The 17,666-nt window shown below is 38.2% G+C and overlaps 1 pseudogene; it reads right to left on the reverse strand.

Annotated features, from left to right (window-relative positions):
- Positions 1-14,657: 14,657 nt before the first annotated feature.
- On the reverse strand, positions 14,658-16,530 carry LOC136145853 (endogenous retrovirus group PABLB member 1 Env polyprotein-like; annotated as a pseudogene).
- Between the last annotated feature and the right edge of the window lie 1,136 nt (positions 16,531-17,666).

The raw sequence follows: 17,666 nt of genomic DNA on the forward strand, positions 1-17,666 counted from the left end.
ACACTAGAAGCTGCCTTAGGGCAGAGTAATATGTTGATTAAGCCATGTGGACTATATATGTGATCAGTTGAGTCTTCCGTGAAGATAAAAGTTTATCCATAAACTTTTTTAAGTTTCTAATGGGTGAATATAGAGATTTTCTTGTTTTGCAGCTGCACAAGATAAGACTCCTATGTTAAGTTCTCTTGCCTATTAGATCTGCCATCTACCATTCTGAAATGATGTGTCTCTTTCTTTTATCTCTTCTTGCCCTCTGTGTATGCCAGTTTCAGATTTCAACAGAGAATTTTCTATGATTGCAAACTTAACATATATGTAATGATTATATATAATTATCAAGATATCTGAGAGCAAAACTTTGGAAGATAGAGGCCAAATATTGAAGTTAAAAATGTTATTGATGAGTATAAAATAAATGCTAAAAAGGCGCAGCCTGAAAATAAAAATATGCATGGATCAGAAAATGTCATATTAGCAATACACTAGTTATAGTTTGTTATGAGCTGTACAGAGGATGAAAAAATTCACAAGGCATATTCATTTGAGACATAGGCATACATACATAGACATACATACATAGGTATGCAAAAAATCTATGATCTGGTTGTATATTTTTAAAAGGTAAGCCAATGTTTATGTGATTTATGTCTTGGAAATGTTGTTCATTTTTTGCTGTAGGTATGTTGATGAAGGTTGAGAACTGAGAACACAATAAAATGGTGATTTCCTGGTATCAGAAAACTTCACACTTCTCCTAATATATTAAAGGCTACTAAGGTAACTAAGAAAAAAGTCTAATATGTAGGATTCTGGACGTTTATAATTGATTTTTCTTCCTGATTTCTATCCTATAAATTAGGATAATTTATAAGGTATATAAACTCTGAAATGGGATTATATAAGTAATTTTCCCTTCTATAAAGTAAAGATGAAAATTATGTATTTTCTCAGGGAAAATACAGAGAAGCTTAGTCTCAAATCTACAAGTTTACTATACAAGTTATAAAAGATAATAAGTGAGGAAGAGTTCTCAGAAATCTAGGAATGTAGGGCTTAACTGGGATGCATAATCTTAAAGAAGTGTGGGGATTCTATCACATAATTAAAAAAAATGTTTCTAACAGGAAGAGAATAAATTTGTAGTGATGATTTAATAATGTATAAAAATACTAAATCATTATGCTGTAAATCTGAAGCTAATGTATGTTAATTATATCTCAATAATAAGTTTAAAAAGTAAATTTATTTTGAGTGGGAAAAATACACTCTACTTCTTAAGTGTCAGCAGATCTTAACTCGATAAATATAATTAAGATCCAGGCTTGGAAAGGTGAAGGAAAGGAATACAAGGGATGAATGGATTGTGAGAGGAAAAAAAGAGAGATACACAGAATTTTGCAACTGGGAAGCAGCAGTAAGTTTTTCTACCCTATAGATGGGGAAGAAGCATTAATAGAAATTATCATTAAGCCATTTAGGGTGTTATATTTTTCTTTCAATAAAACAATGTCTGTTTTGGGGACACTTGTGGCTTAATGAAAAGCAATGGGATAATCAGATATCTAGTAGCTTCACCCAAGCATACAAGGAAACACTTATCAGTGACTAGGGTAGAAATGAGTGGAATGTGAATGACCTAGAAACCTAGAGAGCCCATACTTCTCCATACTGTAAATAAATTTACCTGGTCAATGGCTTTTTAAATAGATGATGTCTTTTTTTTAAGTAAGAATCCTAATTTGTTAACAGTTTCTTAATATTATCTTTGAGAAAGATTTCTTCCATTAAGTTAGGCACACCAGAGTGCTTGGAATGGAGAAAATAGAAAGTAAAATAAATTATTGATGAGCAGAAATATATCTTTAAAATGCATATACACAGAAGTCAAATTTTTTTTTTAAATGATGTAGAATCAAATTGCAAGAAGCTTTAAATAAAATAATTTAGACAGAAGCTAAAAAATAAGCAATTAATATGAAATCTTTATTAACTTATAATATCAAGAATAATTTAGGTTATAAGGTTAATTAGATTGGAGAGCAATGTGTTGTGGGAATATAGAGACATATTTTAATTGTAAAGTGTTTATAATTCAGTCTAACAATACACTAACTTACAAATGAGAATAAAAATAGATGCATAATTTTGACTTTGAGTCATGAAATTTGTATTTATATAACTGGTATGATTTCACAATATGTAAAGCAATTCACATCCTGGAATGGAAACTCAAGTGGGCCTTAGGAAGCATCATTATCAACATAGTTAGTGAAGGTGGTGGAATTCCAGATGAGCTATAAAAGATGATGCTGTGAAAGTGCTACACTCAAAATGCCGGCAAATTTTGAAAACTCAGCAGTGGCCACAGGACTGGAAAATGTCAGTTTTCATTCCAATCCCAAAGAAAGGCAATGTCAAAGAATGTTCAAACTACTGCACAATTGCACTCATCTCACACACTAGCAAAATAATGCTCAAAATTCACCAAGCCAGGCTTCAACAGTGCGTGAACTGTGAACCTTCAGATGTTCAAGCTGGATTTAGAAAAGGCAGAAGAACGAGAGATCAAATTGCCAACATCTGGTAGATCATTGAAAAAGCAAGAGAGTTTCAGAGAAACATCTACTTCTACTTTATTGATCACATCAAAACCTTTGACTATGTGGATCACAACAAACTGTGGAAAATTCTATAAGAGATGGGAATTCCAGACCACCTCACCTGCCTCCTGAGAAATCTGCCTGTAGATTAAAAAGCAACAGTTAGAACTGGACATGGAACAAGAGACTGGTTCCAAATCGGGAAAGGCTGTATGTTGTCACCCTGTTTATTTAACATATATGCAGAGTACATCATGAGAAATGCCAGGTTGGATGAAGCACAAGCTGGAATCAAGATTGCTGGGAGAAATATCAATAACCTCAGATATGCAGATGACACCACCTTTATGGCAGAAAGTGAAGAAGAACTAAAGAGCCTCTTGATGAAAGTGAAAGAGGAGAGTGAAGATGTTGACTTAAAACTCAACGTTCATCAAGACAGTATGGTACTGGCACAAAGACAGAAATATAGATCAATGGAACAAAATAGAAAGCCCAGAGATAAATCCATGTACCTTATCTTCAGCAAAGGAGGCAAGAATATACAATGGAGAGCTAAGATGGTGGAGGAATAGGATGGGGAGACCACTTTCTCCACTACAAATTCATTGAAAGAACATTTGAACACTGAGCAAACTTCACAAAACAACTTCTGATCGTTAGCAGAGGACATCAGGCACCCAGAAAAGCAGCCCATCATCTTCAAAAGGAGGTAGGACAAAATATAAAAGATAAAAAGAGAGACAAAAGAGCTAGGGATGGAGACCCATCCCGGGAAGGGAGTCATAATAGAGAAAGTTTCCAAACACCAGTAAATCCTCTCACTGGTGGGTCTGGGTGAAGTTTTTGAATCTCGGAGGGCAACCTAACTGGGAGGAAAAATAAATAAAACCCACAGAATACATGCTTAAAAGCAACTCCCAGCAGAAAAGTACCCCAGATGCCCGCATCCACCACCAGCAAGTGGGGACTGAACGGAGAGGAGCAGGCGGCATTGCTTAGGGTAAGGACTGGGCAATCGGAGGGAGCTAACGTGAGATAGCAACATAAACTGTGGGATAGCGAGAGAGAGAGAGAATTAACTGACCTGAACACACTGCGAGCCTGTTCACAGAACAAATGAAGAACTGAGCGATCCCAGAGAAGAGCTAGGCGGCTGAGGACCGGTCCATCCCTGCCGGAGGCAGGAGGCAGGGGGGAGGGGAAAGGGGCAAACTCAGCCCCAGAGACGGCACCTACCAAACGTCAAACAGGCTCCCAGTTTCTAACCAAAGACTTCCTGAGATTCTGGATGGTTGACATCCGCCAGGAGGGTCGCGGCTAGAGGCCAGCTCCCCAGAACAGACACAAGGCGCACCCAACTGGCACAGGCGGAAAATAAGGCTGGGACCGCGGAGGGGAGAAGGCACACTGCACCCGGAGAGAGTGCGCCCAGCAAGCTCCTGGCTGCCTGAGCTGCTCGGGCCTGGAAGGCACAAAACGCAGGCCCAACCGAGTCTGTGCCTTTGTGGAGGACCCGAAAACTGGAACCGCATGCAACGCAGGGCCCGCTCCATATAGAGCAGCCGGGAGCCTGAGCAGTGTAGACGGGGAGAGCACACACCCGTGAGCGGGGGCAAACCCAGTGTGACCTGAACACTGTGAGTGCTCCCCACACACGCCAGTGACATTCGTCTGCAGCGCCCCTCCCTGCCTGCAGCACGACTGAACAAGGGAACCTGAACAAGAGACCACCTCCACCCGCCTGTGTCAGGGCGGAAATTAGACACTGAAGAGACCAACAAACAGAAGTCAAATAAACAAAGGGAACTGCTTCAGAAGGGACCGGTGCAACGGATTAAAATCCCTGAAGAAAACACCGACTTCACCGGAAGGGCCTGTAGATATAGAGAAGTGTAAGCTGGAACGAGGAGATATCTGAAACTGAACTGAACCTACACTGCCCACAACAGCTCCAGAGAAATTCCTAGATATATTTTTACTTTTTTTTTAATTAAAAAAAACAATTTCTTTTCTTTTCTTTTTTTTGTTTTTTATTTTTTCTCTTTTATTTTATTTTAAAATTCCCTATTACTCCTCCATTACTCCTTAACTTTCATTTTCATATATTTTTACTATTTTTTAATTAAAATTTTTTTCTTTATTTTTTTCTCTTATTTTCTTTTAAAGTCCTCTATTACTCCTGAATTTTCATTTTCATTTCACTATAACCTTGCAAAAAATATAAAGGCCCTATATTTAAACCAAACTTCATATATGCTTCTAAAATTTTTTGTGTTTTTGTTTTTAATATTGTATTTTTAAGAGTCTAACCTCTACTCTAGATTTTTTATTTTTTATTTTTTTTTAGATTTTTAATCTTTGTTTTTCAGTATTTGATATCAATTTTGGACATTTAAGAATCCAATATTCAGTACCCATTTTTACTCAGGAGTGTGTTGTTTGCTCTCTCCCACTTTTGACTCTCTGTTTCCTCCCTCAGATCACCTCTATTTCCTCCCTCCCCCTTCTCTTCCCAATCCAATTCTGCGAATCTATGTGGCTGTCTGGGCTACGGAGAACACTTAGGGAACACAGAACTGTGTAGATCTGTCTCTCTCCTCTTGAGTCCCCCCTTTTCTCCTCCTGCTCATCTCTATCTCCCTCTCCTCTTCTTCGTGTAACTCTGTGAAGCTCTCTGGGTGTCTCTCATGGGGGAGAATCTTTTCATCATTAACCTAGAAGTTTTATTATCAGTGCTGTATAGTTGGAGAAGTCTTGAGGGTACTGGAATAATAAGACTGAAATCCAGAGGCAGGAGAATTAAGCCCAAAATCTGAGAACACCAGAAAACTCCTGACTACAGGGAACAGTAAGTAATAAGAGATCATCCAAAAACTTCCATACCTACACTGAAACCAACCACCACCCAATAGCCAATAAGTTCCAGACCAAGACATACCACACAAATTCTCCAGCAACACAGGAACATAGCCCTGAGTGTCAACATACAGCCTGCCCAAAGTCACAACAAGCACATAGACCCATTTCAAAACTCACTACTGGACACGCCATTGCACTCCAGAGAGAAGAAATCCTGTTCCACGCACCAAACACAGACGTAAGTTTCCCTAACCAGGAAACCTTGACAAGCCAATCGTCCAACCCCACCCACTGGGTGAAACCTCCACAATAAAAAGGAACCACAGACCACCAGAATATAGAAAGGCCACTCCAGACACAGCAATCTAAACAAGATGAAAAGGCAGAGAAATACCCAGCAGGTAAAGGAACATGAAAAATGCCCACCAAGTCAAACAAGAGAAGGAGATAGGGAATCTATGTGAAAAAGAATTTAGAATAATGATAATAAAAATGATCCAAAATCTTGAAAACAAAATGGAATTACAGATAAATAGTCTGGAGACAAAGATTGAGAAGATGCAAGAAATGGTTTTTTTTTTACATTTTTTTTTATTATTTTTTTTTCAGTGGGTTTTGTCATACATTAACATGAATCAGCCATAGAGTTACACGTATTCCCCATCCCGATCCCCCCTCCCACCTCCCTCTCCACCCGACTCCTCAGGGTCCTCCCAGTGCACCAGGCCCAGCCCTTGACTCATGCATCCCACCTGGGCTGGTGGTCTGTTTCACCATAGATAATATACATGCTGTTCTTTCAAAACATCCCACCCTCACGTTCTCCCCCAGAGTTCAAAAGTCTGTTCTGTACTTCTGTGTCTCTTTTTCTGTTTTGCATATAGGGTTATCGCTACCATCTATCTAAATTCCATATATATGTGTTAGTATACTGTAATGTTCTTTAGTTTTCTGGCTTACTTCACTCTGTATAATGGGCTCCAGTTTCATCCATCTCATTAGAACTGATTCAAATGAATTCTTTTTAACAGCTGAGTAATATTCCATGGTGTATATGTACCACAGCTTCCTTATCCATTCATCTGCTGATGGGCATCTAGGTTGCTTCCATGTCCTGGCTATTATAAACAGTGCTGCGATGAACATTGGGGTGCACGTGTCTCTTTCAGATCTGGATTCCTCAGTGTGTATAACAAGGACCTAGAAGAAATAAGAAAGAGTCAATTAAAAATGAATAATGCAATAAATGAGATCAAAAACACTCTGAAGGGAACCAACAGTAGAAAAATGGAGACAGAAGATAGGATAAGTGAGGTAGAAGATAAAATGATGGAAATAAATGAAACAGAGAGAAAGAAAAGAAAAAAGAATCAAAAGAAATGAAGACAACCTCAGGGACCTCTGGGACAATATGAAATGCCCCAGCATTTGAATCATAGGAGTCCCAGAAGAAGACAAAAAGAAAGGCCTTGAGAAAATACTTGAGGAGATAATAGCTGAAAACTTCCCTAAAATGGGGAAAGAAATAGCTACACAGGTCCAAGAAACCCAGAGTGTCCCAAACAGGATAAACCCAAGGTGAAACACCCCAAGACACATATTAATCAAATTAACAAAGATCAAACACAAAGAACAAATATTAAAAGCAGCAAGGGAGAAACAACAAATAACACACAAAGTGATTCCCATAAGGATAACAGCTGATCTATCAATAGAAACTCTTCAGGCCAGAAGGGAATGGCATGACATACTTAAAGTTATGAAAGAGAATAACCTACAATCCAGATTGCTGTACCCAGCAAGGATCTCATTCAGATATGAAGGAGAATTCAAAAGCTTTACAGACAAGCAAAAGCTGAGAGAATTCAGCACCACCAAATCAGTTCTTCAACAAATGCTAAAGAACGTTCTCTAGACAGGAAACACAGAAAGGTTGTATAAACACAAACCCAAAACAACAAAGTAAATGGCAACGGATTCATACATATCAATAATTACCATAAATGTAAATGGATTGAATGCCCCAACCAAAAGACAAAGAGTGACTGAATGGATGCAAAAACAAGACCCCTATATATGCTGTCTACAAGAGACTCAGCTCAAAACACGAGACACATACAGATTAAAAGTGAAGGACTGGAAAATAAATATTTCATGCAAACGGAGACCAAAAGAAAGCAGGAGTCACAATTCTCATATCAGATAAAATAGACTTTAAAATAAAGGCTGTGAAAAGAGACAAAGAAGGACACTGCATAATGATCAAAGGATCAATCCAAGAAGACGATGTAACAATTAAAAATATATATGCACCCAACATAGGAACACCGCAATATGTAAGGCAAATGCTAACGAGTATGAAAGGGGAAATTAACAGTAACACAGTAATAGTGGGAGACTTTAATACCCCATTCACAACTATGGATAGATCAACTAAACAGAAAATTAACAAGGAAACACAAACTTTAAATGACACAATGGACCAGTTAGACCTAATTGATACCTATAGAACATTTCACCACAGAACAATCAATTTCATCTTTTTCTCAAGTGCACACAGAACCTTCTCCAGAATAGATTACATCCTGGGCCATGAATCTAGCCTTGAGAAATTCAAAAAAATTGAAATTATTCCAGTCATCTTTTCTGACCACAGTGCAGTAAGATTAGAACTCAATTACAGGAAAAAAATCATTAAAAATTCAAACATATGGAGGCTAAATAACACACTTCTGAATAACAAACCATAGAAGAAATCAAAAAAACAAATCAAAATATGCATAGAAACAAATGAAAATGAAAACACAACAACCCAAAGCCTATGGGACACTGTAAAAGAAGTGCTAAGGGGAAGGTTCAGAGCATTACAGGCTTACATCAAGAAACAAGAAAAAAAGCCAAATAAATAACCTAACTCTACACCTAAAGCAACTAGAGAAGGAAGAAATGAAGAAGCCCAGGGTGAGCAGAAGGAAAGAAATCTTAAAAATTAGGGCAGAAATAAATGCAAAAGAAACTAAAGAGACCATAGCAAAAATCAACAAAGCTAAAAGTTGGTTTTTTGAAAAAAATAAACAAAATTGAAAAACCGTAGCAAGACTCATTAAGAAACAAAGGAAGAAGAACCAAATTAACAAAATTAGAAATGAAAATGGAGAGATCACAACAGACAACACTGAAATACAAAGGATCATGAGACTACTACCAGCAGCTCTATGCCAATAAAATGGACAACTTGGAAGAAATGGAAAAATTCTTAGAAAAGTATAACTTTCCAAAACTGAACCAGGAAGAAATAGAAGATCTTAACAGACCCGTCACAAGCAAGGAAATCAAAACTGTAATCAGAAAACTTCCAGGAAACAAAAGCCCAGGACCAGATGGCTTCACAGCTGAATTCTACCAAAAATTTAGAGAAGAGCTAGCACCTGTCTTACTCAAACTCTTCCAGTAAATTTTAGAAGGTAAACTTCCAAACTCATTCTGTGAGGCCACCATCACCCTAATTCCAAAACCAGACAAAGATGCCACAAAAAAAGAAAACTCAGGACAATGTCACTGATGAACATAGATGCAAAAATCCTTAACAAAATTCTAGCAAACGGAATCCAACAGCATATTAAAAAAAATCATACATCATGACCAAGTGGACTTTATCCCAGGAATGCAGGATTCTTTAATATCTGCAAATCAATCAATGTAATACACCACATTAACAAACTGAAAGATAAAAACCATATGATTATCTCAATAGATGCAGAAAGAGTCTTTGACAAAATTCAACATCTATTTATGATTAAAACTCTCAAGAAAGCAGGAATAGAAGGAATATACCTCAACAAAATAAAAGCTATATATGACAAACCCACAGCAAACATTACCCTCAATGATGAAAAATTGAAACCATTTCCCCTAAAATCAGGAACAAGACAAGGGTGCCCACTCTCACCACTACTATTCAACATAGTTTTGGAAGTGTTGGCCACATCAATCAGAGCAGAAAAAGATGTAAAAGGAATTCAGATAGGAAAAGAAGAAGTGAAACTCTCGCTGTTTGCAGATGACATGATGCTCTACATAGAAAACCCTAAAGAATCTACCAGAAAATTACTAGAGCTAATCAATGAATATAGTACAGTTTCAGGATATAAAATTAGCACACAGAAATCCCTTGCATTCCTATACACTAACAATGAGAAAACAGAAGGAGAAATTAAGGAAACAATAACATTCACCATTGCAACAAAAAGAATAAAATACTTAGGAGTATATCTACCTAAAGAAACAAAAGACCCATACATAGAAAACTATAAAACACTGATGAAAGAAATCAAAGAGGACACAAACAGATGGAAAAATACACCGTATTCATGGATTGGAAGAATCAATATTGTCAAAATGACTATACTACCCAAAGCAATCTATAGATTCAATGCAATCCCTATCAAGCTACCAACGGTGTTTTTCACAGAAATAGAACAAATAATTTCAAAATTTGTATGGAAATACAAAAAAATCTCGAATAACCAAAGTAACCTTGAGAAAGAAGAATGGAACTGGAGGAATCAACATGCCTGACTTCAAACTATACTACAAAGCCACAGTCATCAAGAGAATATGATACTGTCACAAAGACAGAAATATAGATCAATAGAGCAGAATAGAAAGCCCAGAGATAAATCCATGAACCTATGGACACCTTATCTTCGACAAAGGAGGCAAGGATATACAATGGAAAAAAGACAACCTCTTTAACAAGTGGTACTGAGAAAACTGGTCAACCACTTGTAAAAGAATGAAACTAGAACACTTTCTAACACCATACACACACAAAAAAACTCAAAATGGATTAAACATCTAAATGTAAGACCAGAAACCATAAAATTCCTAGAGGAGAACATAGGCAAAATACTCTCCGACATAAATTACAGCAAGATCCTCTAAGGCACACCTCCCAGAATATTGGAAATAAAAGCAAAAATAAACAAATGGGACCTAATGAAACTTAAAAGCTTTTGTACAACAAAGGAAACTATAAGCAAGGTGAAAAGACAGCCTTCAGAATGGGAGAAAATAATAGCAAGTGAAGCAACAGACAAAGGATTAATCTCAAAAATACACAAGCAACTCCTGCAACTCAATTCCCAAAAAATAAATGACCCAATCAAAAAATGGGCCAAAGAACTAAACAGACATTTCTCCAAAGAAGACATACAGATGGCTAACAAACACATGAAAAGATGCTCAACATCACTCATTATCAGAGAAATGCAAATCAAAATCACAATGGGGTACCATTACACGCCAGTCAGGATGGCTGCTATCCAAAAGTCTACAAGTGATACATGCTGGAGAGGGTGTGGAGAAAAGGGAACCCTCTTACACTGTTGGTGGGAATGCAACGAGTACAGCCACTGTGGAGAACAGTGTGGAGATTTCTTAAAAAACTGGAAAAAGAACTGCCATATGACCCAGCAATCCCACTTCTGGGCATACACACTGAGGAAACCAGAACTGAAAGAGACACGTGCACCCCAATGTTCATCGCAGCACTGTTTATAATAGCCAGGACATGGAAGCAACCTAGATGCCCATCAGCAGATGAATGGATAAGAAAGCTGTGGTACATATACTTAATGGAATATTACTCAACCTTTAAGTAGAATTCATCTGAACCAGTTCTAATGAGATGGATGAAACTGGAGCCCATTATACAGAGTGAAGTAAGCCAGAAAGGAAACCACCAATACAGTATACTAACACATATATATATGGAATTTAGAAAGATGGTAATGATAACCCTATATGCAAAACAGAAAAAGAGACACAGAAGTAAAGAACAGATTCTTGGACTCTATGGGAGAAGGTGAGGGTGGGATGTTCTGAGAGAATAGCATTGAAACATATATATTATCAATTGTGAAACAAATTGCCAGTCCAGGTTTGATGCATGAGACAAATTCTCAGGCCTGGTGCACTAGGATGACCCAGAGGGATGGGATGGGGAGGGAGGTGGGAGAGGGGTTCAGGATGGTGAATACATGTAAATCCATGGCTGATTCATATCAATGTATGGCAAAATCCACAACAATATTGAAAACTAATTAGCCTCCAACTAATATAAATGAAAGAAAAAGAAAAAAAAGAAAAGAAAACTAAGATCACGGCTTCCAATTCCATCGCTTCATGACAAATAGATGGCGAAACAATGGAAACAGTGGGAGACTTTATTTTCGGGGGCTCCATAATCACTTCAGGTGGTGACTGCTGTATGGAATTAAGACGCTTGCTCCTTGGAAGAAAAGCTATGACCAACCTAGACAGCATATTAAAAACAGAGACAGTGCTTTGCCAACGAAGGTCCAGAAGTCTGAGATCAGCGTGCAAGCATGGTCAAGATTTGGTGAGAGCCCTCCTCTAGGTTCATATATGGCTATTTCTTGTTCTGTCTCCACAATGTGTAGAGCAGAAAGAGAGAAGCAAGGTCTCTTATAACTTATAACGGCATGAGTTCCATTCATAAGGGCTTCACCCTCATGATTTCACCACTCCTAAATACTTACCAAAGGTTCCACCTCCTAATACTCTAACACAGGAGAGTAGGGTTTAAAAATATGAATGTGGGGGACAGAAGCACTCAATTAAAGGAAATTAGTCCTGAATATTCATTGGAAGGACTGGTGCTGAAGCTCAAGCTCCACTACTTTGGCCACTTGTTGGGAAGAGTGAACTAACTGGAAAATATCCTGATGCTGGGAAAGATTGAGAGCAAGAAGAAAAGGGGACGACAGAAGATGAGATGGCTGGATGGCACCACTGACTCAATGGACATGAGTTTGAGCAATTCCAGGATATAGGGAAAGACTGGGGTACTGCAGTACATGGGGTCACAAAGAATCAGACATGACTTTGCAGCTGAACAACAATAAGCACTCAGTTCATAAGAATATTCCTCTCTGCCCTCATAAATGATTCAGAAAAAAATATGAAAATTTCAAGTGGATTGATTGGAAAAGAAAGAATAATAGTTAGCTGTATTAGTTTCAGGCATCACCTTAAATGATTTGTATTGAGAAGTGCACTTTCCTGAATAGTTATTAATATCATCAGCCTTATCTTCAGACACTTAGTCACATCTGACTCTTTGTGACCCTGTGAACTGTAGCTGCCAGACTCCTCTGTCCGTGAGATTCTCCAGGCAAGAATGCTGGAATGGATGGCCATGCCCGCCTCCAGGGAATCTTCTTGATCCAGGAATCAAACTCATGTTTGATGGGTTTGATCAAACCCATCTCCTGCATTGGCAGGTGGATGCTTTATCACTAGCACCACCTGGGAAGCCATTATCAGCCTTATATACATTCTAAGTAGAATGCTTATGTACTGGGAACATATATGATATAGTCTATAATTTATGAAATTGAGTGACTGAATGCTAAGACAATATCCATTGTCAAGTTACCTAGTATCCAGGGGAAATTACATTTTAATTACCAATGTTGATATCTCCAAGAATAGCATATCTAAATCTGCAAAATTTCCTACACCCAAAAACAGTGAAACAGTCATTAGTTCTCCCAACAAATATGTATTTACAGTATTGTTCATGTAGACATATTGTGCAGTCTCGTGGCTATAACGATACAAAGATGATATTGAATCTGTCTTCAAAGAATTCAGAGCCCATGAATGAGGATAGGAGAAACGTACTATAATAGATTAAAAATATAGTACACTAAGTTAATTGAATTAACAATTCTAATCCTAACAGCTTTCCCTTTTCCATGTCTACATCTTTTGGTATTGTTTCAATTTTTAAATAATTGAGTTTGTCAAAGCTTAATAAAATCCCTAGATCCAAGGGGCTACATATGCTCTTGTCCCCCTCATAAATCTTTGAAAAAATATAAGCATTGTTAATGTTGAAACTACTGTTCATATTTTTTTCTCTCACTTGATTTCATAGTCAGAACATGTAATGAAGGATGATGAAGGAAGATCTTGTCTCTATTTTGTGCCCTGCTCAAGATCTTGTCTATTTTATTCAGCATTTTTCATTGTCTGATCCATAATAGTTCCTTAGTAAATATTTCTTGAATGAACTGCCAATATATTATTCAAGTCATTTGAAATCCCCCTTTAATGATGTTTTTAATCCCTATTTTCCCTTCCAGAGCTTCCCCAAAGACATATATACACTTTGCCTACCAACATCATGAACTTTTTTAGAAGACAAAGTCTTCCAGATATTGTAAGTTTAGGAAGGTAAATTATCTTTTATGATGATTATATAATTTTCCACCATCTTAAAAAGCATAGAGTTTCAAAAAATAGAGTGAATTATTATCCCACTTCTAAAATATTAAAATTTCTCTATGCCTTCTGAATAAAGTTAAAATTATGTGTTTTATATTTTTGTGTAAAATCAATTAGTAATCATGGTATCTCTACTAAACTTTGTATTCATTGAAACATGCCACCCATCTGAATACTACCAGTTCAGGCATTTAAATTAATACTATTAATATTTCCATAATCTCTTAAAGATGAATATTTTCAACTCAATAATCTAACATTTTTTTATATATAATAAAGTATTTGATTTAATAGATATTGTACCACACTGCATTTGGCATGAAAAATGCTTGGTTTTCTGTGTTGAAGAAGATACATATATTTTTATCATGAATTAATATGTGGTGCTTACTCACCTAAGTTACTCAAATCCCAAAAGCCTGAGGGACCTACTCTTTCTTATATATGTATGTAATTTTCTTTATATAATTCTAGAAGTTATGTGCATTTAAAATAAGTTAAACTCTAAATGTCTGATTTCATACAGAATGTAGTGTGATGTATTTTTCCAGGAAAAAAGAACTTAATCAAAATGCCTAATTTTAAGTTATCAAAAATAATTTAACATCCTTTGGTGATAAAAAGAAAATATTATAATCTTTGCATATCACTACTGAGAGATTTTTAAATATATTCTATTTTTACATAAATATACATTGTAATTTATATGAATGAGGTGTTTCTTTTCACTCATCCAATTAAATGAAGAAAAGGCAGAGGACACCCCAATCAACCTTTATATTATTATCATAAAGAAAGCGAACTCTGCTGATGATATGCATCATTACCTCTTTTATTTTTTTTTTTTTTTTTTTTTTTTTTTTTTTTTTTTTAGTGGAGTGCAGTTTATTACACCGGCGGGCCCAAGGCAGAGTCACCTCTTAGCCAAGGACCCCGTCCAGCATTTGTGAAAATCTTTTATACCCCATGTGTACGTGTCCAAACCCACCACCTCAATTCCCTTGAGACTTACATAAACAAAGGCAGGGTAAATACAACTACAATAACCCCATCATTCCCGTGTTATGTGTTCAAACAGTCAATAATCAATCAGCCCGCAGTTACATTCCAAACAGTTAATAACCGATAAGCCTGTGCTTACATTCTGATAGATAGTGTCAGGGGTGATTAGTGTCTCTTTTCTCTTAGGCGATGAGTAACCTGGATATGATCTTCAAGGTTCCCCTGTCCGGAGGGGGTCTTATCCTTCCATTGTCGTTCCCACAGGCACTAAGCAGAGAGTTCAGAGTCCACTGGAGAGGCAGCCGAGCACGATCAGCACGGACAGGCCTGAGATGGAGTCCAGGCCCTATGAATTCCTTCTTCATTCCTCCCTCTTGATGCTCTTAGTTTCCATAACGAGCATCATTTATTGAGATATATTGTACCTTAGCCCTCCTGCCACCCATATGAGAGAATGCTATCAACCTCTGGGTTACAAAATTTACAAGACATTATAGGAAGCAGGGCCCACAGAGCAGTATGATTAAGATTACTATAACAACAGTTACAATGGTTTTCTACTAGTCTCCCTTTACCCAGGAGAGAACTGAAGTCCAAAAGGGAATATTTTCATTAGACATGGCTTTCACTTGATTTTTTATATCCTTCAAGGCAGTAGATACATTTTCAGACAGGTCAGGGATATACACACAACATTTAACTTTAATTACGGTGCAAGTCCCTCCTTGGGCTGCTGTGAGTATGTCTAATGCCATCCTATTTTGAATTACTGCCTTCCTCATCTGAATTTGTTTCTCATTCAAAGCTTGAATGGCTTTTGTACTGTCTAAGAGGGCCTGTTTAGTGAAATTAGTTAAGGCTTCTACTTTAACCATGATATCCGTTGTCCCTACAGAGGGTACAAACAAGGCAGCAAGATAGTCATACCATTGGAACACAGATCGTGTCCATTTTGCATGCAGATAAGGCAGGTTTACTGGAGGCTGGTGCAGGCTAGGCTTAATTCTGCCATGGGCGAAAGCAAATCTTAATGTGCACCGCCACACCCAGCCAACTGGTAACCATGGCCATAAGTTAAGCCCACAGAGCCACTGGGTCCCATTGGGGGCTACCCAGCACATTCCAGGATTATATTTCCAGTCGGAAACAGGTCACTGAACAGATTGATTGGGGTGATAGGTAACTTCCAAGATTTGTTTACATTGTTCAGGGGGCAAATAACCCATATATTTTAATTCTTTTGGGTCTAGGGGGTGGTCTCCAAATCTAACTTTCTGTTTTTTTTTTTTTTGTTCCCAGCAAATAGTAGCAGGGGTAATCAACTGTCCTTTCTCAGGAGTCATCCAGAAATGTTCATCCCAGACCTAGTAGTATTGCTCAAGGTACCGGGAGGCCTGTCCCCCTTTTGTAAAGAACACTTCTCCTTTTTATTTTTCACATATGAGGTATAAGCCTTTGTTACTTCTGTAAGGCTGGTGCTCATGTTAAATGTAACCCTATGTCCCTGGCCCATTGATGGCTTCTTTTTACACCAGGAGAGCAAAGACAGGTTATGGCTGGAGAGAGGAACAGAGTGGCGATACCCACCAGGGGAGTCTGTCCATTACTGACAGGGGCATAGCCCCACACACCCAACAGTTGGCAGAGTTGTGGCCCACGAGATGAAGACGTTGTCCTGTGCAGGAGCAGTGGTCAGGTTCAGAATTGCGTTGATGAGGCCGAGCAGCAGGAGTCGTTTACCCAGCTCCATCCTGTAGAGGACTTGTCCAGGACCTCGTTTTCTTCTTCCTCCTCAGAATGATCTTGGTTTCCCGTGGGTTGGTGGGGTCCTTCTGGGTGGTACACTTGGCGTCCTCCGGGTCAGCGTGGTATGCCTTTTTTGCTCTGGTGTGATGGATCAAGGGACAATACCTGCAACTTTAACTGCAGTAGGAGTAGTTAGAATAACATAAGGGCCCTTTTACCAAAGGGCTAGCAAATCATGTTCCCAATCTTTGACCCATGCTTGGTCACCAAGTGTAAACTCATGAATCTGTTCCCCAAGGGGGAACGGCACCCTTTCTTGTACAAACTTAGTTACCCAATTTATTACCTTACCCAGTTCCATCTGCTGTGAAATCTTATCCCCCCTTACCTGAGGCAAATTTGTTGACACCTGTTTTATTATGGGAGGAGGCCTCCCATACACAATTTCGTATGGAGAATAGCCTTGGGACTGTGGGGTCATCCTGAGACTGAGCAGAGCCATCAGAAGCAAGTCCACTCAGGAGCAGTCAGTCTCTTTAAGTGTCTGGTTGGTTCATTCCACTATCTCAGAACTCTGGGCCTATATGCAGTGTGCAGTTTCCATTTGATGTTTAAAGTTTTGCTTACTTGTACTAAATCAGCTGCAAAAGCCGGGCCATTGCCTGATCTAATGCTGGTAGGAAATCCAAATCTGGGAACCATTTTCCTAAGCAGCCACCAGGCTACTTCTGATGCTCTTTCAGTCCAGGTAGGAAAAGTTTTTACCTATCTCAAGAATGCACATACCATGACCAGCAGATAATGGTAGTGTCGGTGAGGTTTCATTTTAGTGAAGTCCATTCCCAGGTGTTCAAGGGGCAGCATGCCTTTCAGGTGAATACCCAGAGGATTTTGTCTGAATACCCGAGAGGCAGCATTAACCTGTGAGCAGACAGCATGGCCTAGGTGGGTCGCTTGGTGTGTTTGGCTTACCAGAGTGTGTGCCAGCTCCTCTGGTACCAATAATTTGTCACCTGACAATTCCCACCATCTCTTTTCAGTCTTGATGGCCCCTTCTGCTCTGGCTAACCCAACAGCTGTTGTCTTTGTTTTATCATGCGAGTGCCATCAGTATATAAGACCCAATTAGGGTCTCGAACC

Source organism: Muntiacus reevesi, chromosome 13 (assembly GCF_963930625.1).
Source record: "Muntiacus reevesi chromosome 13, mMunRee1.1, whole genome shotgun sequence".
In the NCBI taxonomy this organism is placed as follows: domain Eukaryota; kingdom Metazoa; phylum Chordata; class Mammalia; order Artiodactyla; family Cervidae; genus Muntiacus; species Muntiacus reevesi.